At 36.2% G+C, this 15,928-nt stretch overlaps 1 protein-coding gene across 4 annotated transcripts in view; it reads right to left on the bottom strand.

Annotated features, from left to right (window-relative positions):
* CACNB2 (calcium voltage-gated channel auxiliary subunit beta 2) overlaps positions 1-15,928 on the bottom strand; it is a 169,558-nt gene that overhangs the window by 50,279 nt on the left and 103,351 nt on the right. The gene's annotated exons all lie outside the window — the stretch shown is intronic.

Here is a 15,928-nt window from a genome sequence, read left to right as displayed (position 1 = left end):
TTTCCAAAACTGGACACACATTGACCTACTTTCATCATCCAATCTTATCTTATTAATCAGAGATTTGTAAAAGCCTCTTGCTGCATTAGCAATTTCTGTGTTCTCACCTTTCTACAAGCAATAATTAATAACTATTTCCTAATATCTGGGGAAAACAAATATAGTGATACAGCTATAAACCATACTTACTATTCTTATTTATTTTAAATATGATAGTCAAAATATCACTAGTTTGAACTTCCTGGTTTAGATACAGCCAATGTAAAGGGAAAAATAAGGAGTCTGTATGAACGAATGTAAAAGATGCATGTGTATTTTGACTTTACAAAAGAAATAGTCCAAGGCAGTGGTGGAATTCAAATTTTTTTACTACCGGTTCTGTGGGTGTGGCTTATTTGGTGGGTGTGGCTTGGTGGTCTTGTGACTGGGTGGGTGTGGCTTAGTGGTCATGTGACTGGGTGGGCGTGGACAACTCAATGTCACTCACATCAAGGGGTGCCTCACCTGGCCCCTCCCCTCCCACCATTCCTTGTCACCCAGCCTCAACTTATCTATAATTCTGTAAAAATGTTGTTCACCTTTTTTGACTTTATTATCTGCATACTATAGATGTACTTTCATGGACCACTGAAAGGAGAAAATGGCTCACATGCTTTACTCAAGAGTGTGATATAGGCAACAGGCTTTTAAGGGGCTGCCACAAAGCAAGGTGGGGGAATGTATTTTCCAAAGCACCAGGAGGCAAACAGGAAGCAATGGGTGGAAACTGAACTGAACTCTTTCTTTTTTTTTTTTGTAAATTTTGAGTTTTCACAAAAAAATACAAATAAAACATCTTTTTTGAAAGTAGCGTAATCCCGGGTTACATTTCTTCGTACAGACACAAGTTCAATTTCATGCTCATTTTTATGTTCTATTCCATCTCTTATTACTGTTTTACATTTTCTATATAGCTTCTCCCCTCTTTTAATTTTCTCAATTTTATTTTAATTATCTCGTCTCAATTCAAATCATTATATTTATACTTTTTGTCTGTCCTGTTTCAATTTCATATTATCTTTTCTCATTAAACAAAGTTTCTCCTGTAGTTGCTGATTGGAGTATGACACCTTTATATCTTTTCATTTTATCCATTTAACTCTTATTTAAGCTTCAATATATACCTTAAAGTTATAACATTCAATATAATACATAACTTCCATTCAGATTCTGCTTGGTACATTCTTAAAATACACACTATATTCTTTAAAAAAAAAAAAGATTATAAATATAAGTAATTAAAACAACACTTTCCATTCCAATTCAATTCTATCATTAATGTTAATATTAAAATCTTAACGTCTTTAACATTACTTTTCAATTAAATATCATACTTCTATGTGAACAGTTATAAGCTTTCCATAATTAATTCCCCCCCCTATTCAGTTATATTTTATAAAACATTAACTAATTAAAATGTTCCCATCCCTTCCTAATTCAATTCTCTCATTTATTTTATTTCATTTATTTTATTAACAAACATTTCACTAGATTACAGTAACTATTTCATCCCTCATTTTAATCATACATTGTTTTCAATTTTCTAGAATTGTTTCTATTACTAATAAAACAATACAATCTTATGTACCTTTAAAGAATCCCTTTTTCAGTTAAATTTTCACCCATTATCTCTAAATAGACCCTGTTTCTCTATATCTTGTTTCAGTCCTTTATAACTTCTTTTCCTTTCCTTCTTCCCTCTCTTCTTCTCTCTCTCCTTTTTACCCCCTTGTCTCTCTACTTCTATTTCTCTCTGTCTGTATTCCCCTCTTCTGTTGCTTTCCAATATTATACTTATTTTTTGAACTATTTTTCTTTTCTTTGGTTGTTTTTTTAAGTCTTAAATTCTCCATTCTCTTTCCCCCCTTTCCTTGTTAGAATTACTTGTTCATTAAAGATGGCTTCTTCTTTGTCCCAGTCTTCTTGTTTTACAGACGTTTTTTGTTGTTTCTCATAGTTCCAAATCTCCATTTCTAAGAATTGAAAAACAAAGCCAAAAGAACCCCTCCATTCTTGTGCATTTTTTTGTACTTTTAAAGTTCCATTTTCAATTCATCCAGAAGTAATGCCATTGTATAAATTTTTAAACAACCACCCGATTAATTTTAGTCATTCAAATGCAATAACCAAGAGTCCAAAGATCACCAAGTAATCCAAATACGCACAAGCTGTTTCTTTTTGCTTTTTTTCACTTTCTCTTCCTGGGGTTCTACTATTTAGTTGCCAAGTTTCAGTTAAAATGTATCTTTTATAAGTCTTGTTGAAGTTTTACTGTAGATTCCTTTTAATTCCAGGCAGTCTCTTCCCTTTTTTCCAGATCCTGCCCTTTTATTCTTTTTCTCTCCTTTCGGGCTTTCAAAAGCTTTTAAGTATCCAGAAATCTTTATTATCCCTTTGACATTTTGTTTTATTTTCAGCTTAATTGCATGTTGATGTCAAAGCGGATTCTTTTTCCGATTTCTTATTTAAGTCTCTTAGTTGTCAGTATAGAGAAAGGGAGAGAAGAAAAAAAACCCAAACCTTTCCCTTTTCACTTTCCTTCGCTGCTTCAGAATCTTCTTTGGGAACTATGTTATTTTTTTTTAGTTTAAATTCCAGGGTACCTTAGTTGTTGCTTTTGCAATTTAATCTGGTCAGCCAAAACTTTCACTTCTTATCTTCCTCCTGCACATTCTTTTCTGGTTGAGTTCTTCTTTGAGGTGGCCATTTCTGACCACCACTGCAATCGCCTTTGGGAAAGGGAGTAATGGCCAGCTGAGGAGGAGTGATGCGGCTCTCCTCAACCCTGCTGGCAGTCTCCCCCCTCTTTACCACCTCTACGGGGTGGCTTAGCCCTGAAACCAGCTGGCTCAGGGTGCTCCAGCAGTGAGCCCAGACCAAAACCACACATGATCGTGGATTTCTGTCTGTCGCTGAAGAAGCTCAAACCGGAAATTTCTAAACTAAGGAGAAACTTTCTGACAGTGAGAACAATTAACCAGTGGACCTGCTTGTCCCCAGAAGTTCTGGGTGATTGATCACTGGAAATTTTTAAAAGACTGGACAGCCATTTCTTTAAAATGGCATAGGGTTCCCCCAAAAGTCCCTTCTAAATGTTATTCTTTCCCAGTACTCAGAGTTTGGCATCCTCAGTTTTCCTGCCTGAGCAGGGGCTTGGACTAGAAGACCTCCAAACTCCCTTTCAACTCTGTTAAACACACATGTATTTATGCTCTGGACTAGACATTGAATGCATGTAAACCCTGAAAAATATGTGGTAGCCCTGGGCAAAAGAAAGGCAGTAGAATCACTCTAGGAGTAGGGACAGTGTAAAATATTAACACATGATAAATAATGGAACAATTAAAAATAATAGCACAGAGTTTTATCTCTCTCTCCCTTCTTTCTTTCTTTCTTTCTTTCTTTCTTTCTTTCTTTCTTTCTTTCTTTTTCTTTCTTTCTTTCTTTCTCTTTCTTTCTCTCCCTTCCTTTCTTTTTCTTTCTCTCACACACACCACTCTCTCTCTCCCTATTTCTTTCTTTCTTTCTTTCTTTCTTTCTTTCTTTCTTTCTTTCTTTCTTTCTTTCTTTCTTTCTTTCTTTCTTTCTCTCTCTCTCTCTGTCTCTCTCTGTCTCTCTCTCTCTCTCTCTCTCTCTCACACACACACACACACATCCCTGTCAGCCTTCATTCCCTCTCCTCCAGGCACTTTACTCACAAGAGGAAATGAATCCAGCATTAGAGAAGTTCTGCAGGTAAACGGACTTGCATTTGAAGCTCCTGCAAACTTCCCAATGGCTGGATTTCCTCCCCTCCCCCAGTGTTCTTTCCCTCTCGCTCCAGGCACTTTACTCACAAGGGGAAGTGAATCCAGCATTGTAGAAGTTCTGCAGGTAAATGGACCTGCATTTGCAGCTCCTGCAAACTTCCCCATGGCTGGATTTCCCCCTCTCCCCCAGCGTTCTTTCCCTCTCACTCCAGGCACTTTACTCACACGGGGAAGCGATACTTCTAGTGTCCATGAAAAATCCAGCCTTGGAACACTTTTTCAGGTTAACGGACCACTGCTCCATCCACAGTCATGTGTTTTCAAGTGGCTGCTTCAAAATGCATGGCTAGGGCGGGAGAGCAGTCCTCCTTTAAACTGGGGCAGTGAGCAGCGAGTGAGCAGAAACAGGGCGACCGGGTTGGCGGCGTGGCCAGCTAGATGTTGCTACCAGTTCGGCGACCCACGCCAAATTCTTGCTACCGGTTCGCCCGAGTAGGTGCAAACCAGCTGAATAGCACCTCTGGTCCAAGGAAAGAAAATGGTTAATCTCAGTGATTTATGCAAAACACTGGTGATGGATTGCTAAAATAGGCTAGGAGATGGATCATATCCTGTTTTTGGACTTAATTCAATATTAATAGTGCCACTTTAAAAACTTAACAGTATATCATTGGGAAATGTGTGCACCATCTTACCTATGCACAAATATTTTCAATCAAACTCCTGACAAGGCATTTCTGGTGATGCATACTATAAAAAATTTCTACAATGTTTTTTATTATAAAAGTTTTATTTAAGTTTTCACAAAACATATAAATACAAATAAAATTTCCAAAATTTTTATCTTTTTTGTTGTCACTTTGGTGCCAGAGATAAAAAGAAGTTTCTATCCTCTCAGCATTTAAAATCTTTCAAACTTTTAAAGTTCTTTTTTCAATCTATAAACTTCTACTTTTACCAACATATTTTTGCCATTTCCTCTGTTATTATTTTTAATATACTTTTGAAGTACCGTTTTGTTTTGTTGACAGGCAACCCTTAAAATGACAAATAGCACTGAAAGTATCCTGTAGACATCTTAGAAATAAAATATTCGAATAGAAAATGTCTCCAGATAATTATGTGGGTAGAACTGCTTCTTTTATTATTGAACTTTCAACGATTAACTAGAATTACTAAAGTCAGTGTCAAACTGACCTCCTACTTTAGTGTACTATTATATGCATTATAATAAGAATCAATATACTGTCACATCAGTTATGACTAATTACTAAAAGCTGCAAGAACTAGGCTTACAAACTAATTTTCAAGTGACAAGAAAAGTTTCTATCTCCCACTAGCAGATAACAAGAATTTGTATGTATGTATGCATGCATGTATGTATGTAAATATAAAAATAAAAATTTCAAGCAAGATATCTTAATGGTACTATTTTCCAATGACTACTGTATTTTATATGTGCAACATCTTTATGAATTAAAAATCATTTTCATTATGTACAAAAATATATTATATAGAGAAAGGACATAGTTTGAACCTTTGATGAAAACCACAGAACTAGTAAAAGAATATGTAGAACTCCATTTATAGATGGAAAACTAAAAAGCAACAAATATATTATTTTAATCATAGCTTTCCTCTTACATTATTTCTACCTCTTTCATGCGTTTACAATGGAGTGAAAAGAGTGGTTATAGGTGCATTAAATCTCAGCTAGACAATCTTCCAAGGCTCAAATATTTAGAACCTTTGGAATTTTCTGAAATAACCCTTGGCATGCTCTCAAAATAGTTACCATGAGTAACCAACTTATTTTGAAAATGATTAGAACAGTAGATACGTCTAATCCTCTGCCCGCCCCCACAGTCCATAATCAATTTACTAGAAAACATACCGGCAAAAAATGCTAACTGCTAATCCCATTGGTTCTTAGCATGCTCTCTACTATCCAAACATACCTTTTGGGGCAGAGGGAGGGAGAGGCCTGGTATATTTTTTTCGGACACGTGAACGTGCTTCCTAAGAGAACACTATTAATTTCCAAGAATTAATATAATGCTTAAATATAGGCCCAGAAACACTATTAGAAATAAATATGGCAGAATCAGATCTTTATTTTATTGCATGCCAGTTTCTAATTAATGAAAAACTGATTTCATTTAATTAAAAAGGACTGTCCTGTTCTGAAGCATGTAGTAGTACCAAATGGAGTTAAAAGAGCTGCATATCCCTAAGTGTTGTTGTGATTGTAATCATCATCATCATCATCTTATTTTGCTTTTCAGTTTTCTTCAATGATGTCATATAACTTTGATGTTTAATGTCCAGAGCTGAAATTTCTCCATAACTAAAGTATCTGAATAACATTTTGTAAAAAAAGGGGGGAGAAAGATTTTTCTTAAAATATAAATGGCTGAGGAACACTTTTTCTTCGACACCTATTTTGTTTTTTCTATTTTAAGCAAATGCAGTAAGCTGTGCATAGAAAAAGTAAGATTATATTCCTAGTATAATATAGAAACATAACAAACTGATGGCAGAAAAAAACCAGTAATCCATTGATTCTGCCCTTTGAATTTGTTTGTTTGCTTCTTAATTTTTTATTATTTTTATTTATTATTTTTATATTTTTTTATTTTTATTTTATTTTTTAATTTTTGTCACATATATTTATCACAAGCTTATTTAAACTCAGTTACTGATGACTGACTCAACTACCTCCACTGGAAATTGGCTTCGAGCTTCCACTACTCTTCCTGTGAAATAATACTGTCTAACATCAGTTTTAAATTACCCTCCTATCAATTTGTGATTATGCTCCCATATTCTTGTTTTTTGCTTAATATTGAAAATACAATTATTATTTCCCTTTCAATATTATTATTATTATCCCTTTCAATATACTATAATCACAATTGTCTTAATTTGTTAGCTGCTGTAATTGTTGGCCCAATCAACAAGACTTCTATGAATTGTTCTAATATCCAAATCAGAAAACACAACATATATCATTATTCTGCATTTTTAAAAAGTGAAAATGTCCTCAAATAATTAACTAAATATTTTTAAATCTAGAAGAAACAATTCATATATTGTAAAAAAATAAAATAAACAATGCAACAGGATTCAAGTTGAAGTTGAAGTATGTTTACAACTGAAAAAAATAAACAAAAATAGTAATAAAAGCAAGAGAAAGAGCAAAATTCAGAAATGATTTTACTAATAGCAACTTGAAGATACCATATTCAGTAAAGCTGTACTGTATGTGGTATTATAAAAAGCACTTCTCTTTAAAATGTTAAAGAAGTAACATCTTTTCCTGGCAGACATAGGGTGTAAGCTCCTCCCATATTGAAATGGGAAGTGAATTACAAGCAACTATGGGATCTAGAAAAGGGACAACCCCTTTAACAATTTGAACAAGGGTGATTTGTACTCTTTCCTTTGCATTGTATTACTTTTGAAGATTTTTTTCCAGTTTTTTTTCCCCCAGCAGATGGCAGGTAAAATTTATTTTATCTACAAGTTAAAAGAATACTTGCAATTTTCACTTATAATTATCTTCCTATACATTTGCAACATCTAGTTAAAATATTTTCCTGTCAGTCAGTATTGTTTTATTAACAAATAAATAAGTTACACCATTAAAATTTTGTAGTACTGAAACAGCAATGTTCTAGCAGCTTGATAATGTCAGTGCTCTCCTACTTCTCTTGTTTACAAGTTGTCTCACAGTCAGTACAATGTCAGATGTGGAATTTGCTCCTCAGTCATCTGAAGGGAGAACATTGTTCTGATACATGCAAATAACAGTTTTAAGTAGTCTTGTTTTGCTGGCAGCTGCTTAGTAGCTTTGCCAGAGGTCATAAATATTATATAACAGTTAGCCGTGCATCCAACTCAGTATTACTAAGCCAAATGCCTTAGCAAAATTCACATAGATTTACTCATCAGTAAAAGATGCATTAATTTAGCAATGAATGCTACTTACCCACTCGGTTTTGCTGTAAATCCTGCAAATTCAATTTGAATCCTTTTATGGACAATTCTTTTTTTTCTTAATAAAATTTGCTATAATAAATAATAAAAGTCAGTCGCACAATTTAGTTTTTAGAAAATAGAGAACTACAAGGACTCAAGTTGATTTAGACACATTGAAAGAAATTAATAAAAGTCAGACTACTCCATTTAAGAAATATTTTTCTTTATAAAATTGTTTATATATTCTGCCCTCAGAAATGGCTCTCATGATGATTCACAATTATAAGCATCTTAATAGAGAGAAATGTTTACTTTTAAAAACAGCATTAGAAGAATTTATTTTAAAATAATTCGAATTATGATTGTTGGCCCCTCCATCATCATGAGTCAGAAGCATGATGAACTAAGACTGTTTGCCTTCTAAATGGCCACAAACAGAATCTATCACAGAAAAGGCCTATCTTTGTGGGCATTTAGAAGACAAGCAGTAGACAGAAATATAGAAGACAATTTGGCCCAAGCTGACAGAGGCGGTCAACCATAAGATTATTATAATTATAAAAAGAATTATAATATAATTCATTAGAAATGAATTGTTATTAGTTTTAGTTGTTTATATTCTATGGGATTTTTTTCTTACATTGTTCACTGCCTAGAGCCAATCAGTAGAGGAAGAGATTACATATTTTGTTAAAATAATAACTAAAACCCATCAAAAATAGGTCGGTCATATTTTGCTATGAAAGGATTTAAATGTCTAGAGTTTTTTCTATTCAATGCCATTGAAAGACTATACAAGTATGTGAAAAAGTAAGTACGCTCTATTGAAATGTTTGAGCTTTCATTGTAGAGACATATTTCAACATAGAGACACCTGATTTTCATTTCAACAATACTGATAAAGTGGATATATTGTAACAAATATAATGTACCGTTTACATTTTGTAGTTCCTTGTGTAATTTAAATTTTTAACAATGTAAATTTCATATTTGGAAAAAGTAAATATACCACTATATTTATCATTACAGGTAATCCTTGACTTGGACCTTTCACTTAGTGGCCATTCAAAGTTACAGTGGACCCCCCAAAATGCTATTTATGATCCAGTTCTGAAATTATAGCTGCTGCAGTACTCTGCAGTCATTGGCTCTTATGAGATTCTGCAAAGCCCCCTAACTCTGCCATTTTCCCATCCTATGTCAATGCAGACCTTAGCCTGGCTTCTCATCACACCAAATCCTTCTATTCTGCTGCTTTAAAATGGTCTTAAAATGGTCTATTAAAAGCTCTGGAGATCCATTTCAATCATAGGTTGAGGACTACCTTTACCTCAAAATTCAAAAAGTAGAATCAAGTGCACCAGATCAGATGCAAGTGTTTAGACCATTGTGAGAAAAAATCTGAGATGAAGCTTTCTAATTCAAAACTAAGACATTTAGTTTAACTTGCTCTTTTTGTTGAAATGTGTGGAGTTACTATCTCTAGATGAAAAGAACTCTCTGAAGTCTTCAGAAAGGTTATAGATGCCTATGAGTCTTGGAAGAATTTTAAAAAGATTGCCCAACAATTTGACAACAATCATTCCACTATTCAGAATACCATATACCAGACTTCAAACAACTGCAAACTTGCTTAGATGCAAAATGAAGTTTCTACAAACCCCATCATTTCATAATATGACTAAAGGCAGCTCTCATCATTATCTATGACAAAGCACACAAGTCTCCCATTAAGAGGAAGATGCACTAATAAAATCTATCAGGGAGGTGTGCCCAGGAATAAAAGTTTGTTATCCAAAAAAACAATCAGGGCAAAATTAAAGTTTGTTCATGAACACTAAGGCTAAGACCCATACAACAATGTACTCTAGACAGACAAGGCAAGATAGAGTTATTTGGCCAAAATACCAGAAGACATGTTAGGGAAAAACCAAAGACAGCAGTTCACTAAAAGAGCCAAATACTAATTGTAAAGCGTGGTGATAGAAAGATTATGGTTTGGGACTCCTATGCAGCTCACAATTGCTTAATTCACAATCAAGTCTTAAGTCTTCATTGTATCAGAGGTTCTTCACGTGTGTTAGGTAGTTATCCCTTGACTGGTTGAAAGTGGACCTCCATTAGCTCTAAATTGTTTAGAGCAGTGTTTTCCAAACTAGGTAAAAGTAGTTTTTCTTAGAATAAACAACACAAGATCTCAATACCCAATCATAACAGAGACATTTGAGAAGTGCTGGTTTAGGGCTTCTGGATAAGAAGAATGCACACAATAATTTGTTTGCAGAAACAAGAAAAACAGAATAAAGGAGGAGATACAGTTCTCACACTTTGTCCCAAGATGGCGGCGCGTATGGTCGCAGCAGCTCAATGCTCCCGACGACTGTTCTTCTTTTTGTGTTTTTACTTCTTTTTATTCCTGCATTTTACTCCATCCTGCAACGGACTAACGTACTGTCGAGAAGACCTGATAAGTATAGGACAGCAACTCAAAACTGAAGTCACCTATGCTTATACAGAATCCCACAATATCCCATTGGAGCTAGCAAGATCTCCGGGAGCTCTGTGGATTGTTGTCGGATTAAGCAAGCGTAGAAGACAGTGTAGGGAGAGAAAACAGAACCGGGGATGCAGAGCGGGTTATGGATATTCAGCAGAGTTTAAAAACAATTCCAAATTATAAATCTCATCACTTGATGATATAAACCAGATTCAGAATATGGTGTATTACCATTTTCAAAGAAGCTTATATACTGCCATCTATACTTGGGCTTATTCTAGCCAGCACTCGTTTATGAATTCTATAGCTTCCTGGCTATTAGTTGAGTTCACTTTCATCCATAAATTAGCTATAGCTCTCCCCCCTGGGAAAACTATGTGAACAGCTTCACATCAGAACAGGAAATGCACCCCATATACAAAAAACAAGAGGATGTTTTATGATTACTTACTCACAAAAGACTGAAATATTGCAGCAGGGTGCCATCTAATCCCACATCAATGAAACATTTTAGAAAGACATCATTATGAACAGTACTAAAAGCCATTGAGATCTGAATCTGAGACAATAATTCTACCATTTGCTTTTCTTTTCTTCTCTTTACAGAAAATGGTATCCATCAAGCAATCCAAGGGAATTTTAAACGGAAGAAAAAGAATTCAGATCAAAAGAAGTACTACAATATGTTTCCTTCCTCTTCCCCAACAAAAAAGGGGAAAAAAACCAAAATAGAGTTGGAGGACAACCTCCACTGTAGCATTTTATTCCAGATATGGAATAAACTATCAAAAATTCACAAAGTACATTTTTTTTAATAATTCCAGGCCTAATCCTTATTATTTATATTGACTGTTTCCTAGTATGATTTGATGCTATTGTACCCTATGATTATGATTCTTAACTCTTGACGAATGTATCTTTCCTTTTATGTATACCGAGCATTTGCACCACAAAACAAATTCCTTGTGTGTCCAACAACACGTGGCCAATAAAGAATTTCATTCTACTCTTTTCTATTCTATCACTAGTTGCTTCAGTATATTACCAACATAACTCTTCTTAAAAAAAAGATTGGTAGCCAACATTGTGTGTACTGCCTCCAAATCTGGAACATTATTACTGTCTTTACCAATTGTCAAATAAAAAATATTGTAAATTAAAACTTGTAATTTAAAATTATTGTAAACTAAAACTTCTGATTTGTGCATCTTTGGCTTGATGAAAAAAGGGCATTGGTACCTGATACGCCCATTCTCTGTGAGCTGTGAAGAGCATCCAGAAATGGGAAGTGCTTCAGTATCTTCTGGAAAGGCTGGGCTTAAAACTCCGGGACGCTCCTCTTCCTCCACAGGGCTCCTCCTCAGCATCCCCCAGTTTTGCAAAGACTGAGTGCCAAAGTCCGGAACTCATCACCTAATCTAGATCCCTGACTGGAACGGAACCCCACCAGATGGAAAGAAATGGGTGGGGTTGGATGCTCTTCACAGCTCACAGAGAATGGGCGTATCAGGTAACTACCAACGCCCTTTCTCCTATGAGCTGTTCAGAGCATCCAGAAATGGGACATACCAAAGCTTGGCCTGTCCTTAGGGAGGGACTCCGTCTGGATCAAAATCCACTCCTATACTTTGTGGACCCTCTGCAGGACTCTTCTGCCAAATGAAGCATCTGCTGAGGCATAGGTATCAATTTTATAATTTCTGACAAAGGGAGATGGTGAAGCCCAAGCTGCTGCTCTGCAAATCTCATCTATGGAGGCCTGTGTAACCCATGCTGCTGACATTGCTGCACTCCTTGTTGAGTGAGCTGTAATGCCCTTAGGAACTGAGATGGACTGGCATTCGTAGCTTTTAGCTATGGTGGCTCTCAACCATCTACCTATGGTTGTGGACGACACCTTTTGTCCTAAAGTAGATGGATTGAAGAATAGAAATAGAGCCTCAGATTTTCGAAATGCCCCTGTGCAGTCTAGATAGATGCGTAAGGCCCTTCGAACGTCAAGTCTATGCCATTGGTGTTCCAGCCTATGAGCTGGTTTCGGACAGAAATTTGGAAGGACCAACTCCTGCGTTCTGTGGAAGGTTGAATTTACTTTAGGAGTGAATGATGGATCCAAACCGAGAATCACTCTGTCCGCATGAAACATGCACAGGTCCTTACGCATTGACAATGCCGCCAATTCGGAAATCCTTCTAGCTGATGTGATTGCAATTAGGAAGGCCACTTCATATGTCAGGAATTTAAGGCTAGTGGTTCTTAGAGGCTCAAATGGACCAGTGGTAAGAGCGGTTAATACCTTGTTGAGATCCCAGGTGGGATAGCGGTGAATTACAGGAGGTCGTAAGTTTGGAGCACCCTTGAGAAAACTGCGAACATGTGGATGGTGTGCTATGGACCGGAGGTCACCCCAGGTTATCACCGAGGCTAAGGCCGCCACCTGTCTACGTAATGTATTTGGAGATAGGCCCATGGTCAACCCCTCCTTTAAAACTATAAAACCCATAAATCAATCAATTTTGATATACAGATGCTAAGAAATGAGTGGGATAAAGAATTGGAAGTTCCTATATTGCCTAATCAATAGGAGCGTATCTTAACTTTTATAGTAAGAGGGTCAATATCAATAGAGAATATCTGTAGCTCAGAATTGAATTCTGAGGTCATAATGCTCTTTGCGTTTGATTGTTTTCTTACAGATATTTCATAACACAACTAGGTGACATTATCAGTGTTAGAAGATCTCTATGTGAATTCTCCTGTCAATACACGTGGGAGTTGTTTTTGATGGTTCCTTGATTAGACTTTTATTTTCTGTTAGCTTTTTTCTGTATTAGTATTTCTTTGATTGGGATATTGTTTACTTGATTACTGTAGTTTTAATGAAATTAATTTTGGCATTAATCTCTGCTTATCTGGATGTTTATTGCTAGAAAGAAGATCATTTGGTCTTTTAGCTTTCTGATTGTCTCTTTTGAATGGTATGTAGATGTCATTTATCTCTATGTCCAGGCTTCCAGGAATTGTCAATTTTTGTTTTTTACTTTAGCTTGTTCTAGATGCTCAGTTTCCCAACAGAAACTATGGTGAAGTCTGTCTATGGTGAACATGTGGTGCAATTAAGGAGGGTCAACAGACCTCAAATTATACAACAAAAAATATTCAGAATTTATTGAACTTCATTATATTTGTAGAAAAAGGATTGTCTAGGATAGAATTTTGTTGTAGATGTTATAAAAACAATACTTCTTTAAACAAATGTTTTTACAATATCCTATATTTAGCAAGTTTTGGGACAAAGTGGTGGGCTATATAATGATTGTGCAACAAAAGCTAAAATGTTCAGAGGGTAATATTCTCTTCAACTATATATCAAGTATATGAAATTTGACAACTTAACAAGATTTTATGTATATGTGTATGCATGCATATACATATGTATCTATGTATTAAATTTATATGCCACCCATTTCCACTATAAGGTGACTCTGAGTGGCTTGCAATTGAAAATAATTTAAAGATTAAAATGAATGAACAGTAAAATATTAAAAACTGTGCTAGAAGAACCAAGAGATGGATGAGACAGGGACGATAGCTTGTTAACCTGTAAGCCACCTCCAGTAAGCTCCAACTCAGGGCTTCAGGTCATCTGGCAACATAAGCTTTTAATACCCTTCTGAAGGCCAAACGAGAGGAGGCAGTTCTCATCTCCAATGGAATAATGTTCCACGAGGATGGGCCCACAACAGAAAATCCTGCCTTGATCCTGCCTCCTTCAATATCTGAACAGATGGGATCCGTAGCAGTCCTGTTTGTCTGGCACAAGTTGGGTTGGCTTGTCTCCTTGGGAACAGATGGCTGCTCAAATACTTTGGACCAATGCCATGTAGGGTTTTAAAAGTATCGACCAATACTGAATTGAATCTGGAAGCAAATAGCAACAATGGAGCTCATGCATAGGAGCTCCCAAGACTGTGAACCATTGCATTCTGCACCAGATGCAACTTCCAAATATTCTTCAGAGGTAATCCATGTAGAAAGTCTTGCAGTAATCCATCCGAGAGATTACTAAGGTATGAGTATGCACAGAACCTCAAGATACTGGTAAGGGGCATCTGGGGTACAATGCAAAGTTGTGCAAAGATCCTCCTAGCCACAACTATAACATTCTCTTTGAGCAAGAGTCATAGGTCCAGGATGACTCCCAAATTGCACATTGGATCTGTTTGAGGTAGTGCAACCCTCTCCAAAGTTAATATTCATAAACTGCTGGATCCAAAGATCCCAGGTATCAGAGGTAGTCAATCTTGCCTAGCTTTACCTGATGCCTATTGACACCATCCAGATCCTTACAACCTCCAGGCACTTAGAAAAGGCAGTCACGCTATTGCTTGGAACACCAGGGATGGAGATATAGAGCTGTGTATCATTGGCATATTTATATCTCATCTCATGGATTCAGATAATCTCACTCAGTAGCTTCATGTAGATGTTAAAAAGGAGTGAAGAAAGTCCGAGTCTTGTGACACCCCTTCCCCCCACAAAAGAGTGGACTTCTTAATCCCTATTAACAATAATTGGGCTTGGCCTTAAAAAAAAGGTCCAGCCCCTTTCCCCATAGCCATCCCCAAAGGACACCATGGTCAATCAAAAGCTGCTGAAGATCAAGGAGATCCAAGAATAGATGCGTATCTTCATTGTATTCTGGCCAGAGATTATCCACAAGCATTACCAATGCTGTTTCTGTCCCATAATTGTGGTACAAATGGGGTTCAAATAATCTGCTTCATCCAGGACCCTCTAGACCTGCAAGGAAACCACTTTTTCTACCACCTATCCTTCAAAGTGGAGATGGGACACTGGACAAAACTTGTCCAGGGAGCTTGGGGCCAATGATGATTTATTGAGGATGTGGCTAACTAGGGATACCTTGAAAAGTGCTGGAAACACCTCTTCCTGCAGAGATGCATTAATCACCTCTTGGATCTACCTACAAGTCACCTTCCTGAAGGCTTTCACCAATCAGGAGGAAGAGGGGTCCAATAAGCAAGAAGGTGCCTTAACAGATCCAAGGATCCTATCTACTTCATTAGGTTCAGATAATCTGGCAAATCCATTCCACAGGCATCTCCAACGGACTCAAATTGAGAATGGATCCAAGAGATTTTATTCATCAGGTGTTCTACACAGCTCTGTAAATGACTGTTTGAGCCCTCCTTCCCAAGGAGGGACTGGGTGAACTTGAACAGGGCCATTAGCTGAAACTCTGCGGATGCAATAATACCAGAGAAATAGTGATGTTTTGTCACTCTTACCATCACAAGGTAGGCCTCAATTGAGGCTCTAATCCATGTCTGGTTTGCTTCATTTTTTAATTTTCCTCCAGCAGTACTCAAGCATAAATAACATAAACGGATTCTCAAGTGCCTTATTATGCTAAAAAAGCTGATATTGCAACACTGACCATATAAATGAATAGCCCCATTCACTCAATGAGTTAAAGACCTGATTACACTTGCCACCTCTATAAGGTTGACTAGTTTGCAGATTTTATAATGAAATATGGAACTGATTTACACAAAATATAATTTTAAAAACAATTATACAAATATATTAGAAATTAATATATATGTATTTACGTAACTATGTAATTATATATAGAATT

This window comes from Pseudonaja textilis, chromosome Z, assembly GCF_049901715.1.
Source record: "Pseudonaja textilis isolate UNSWEBS1 chromosome Z, rPseTex1.2, whole genome shotgun sequence".
NCBI lineage: Eukaryota > Metazoa > Chordata > Lepidosauria > Squamata > Elapidae > Pseudonaja > Pseudonaja textilis.
This window is presented reverse-complemented; position numbering and strand designations above follow the sequence as displayed.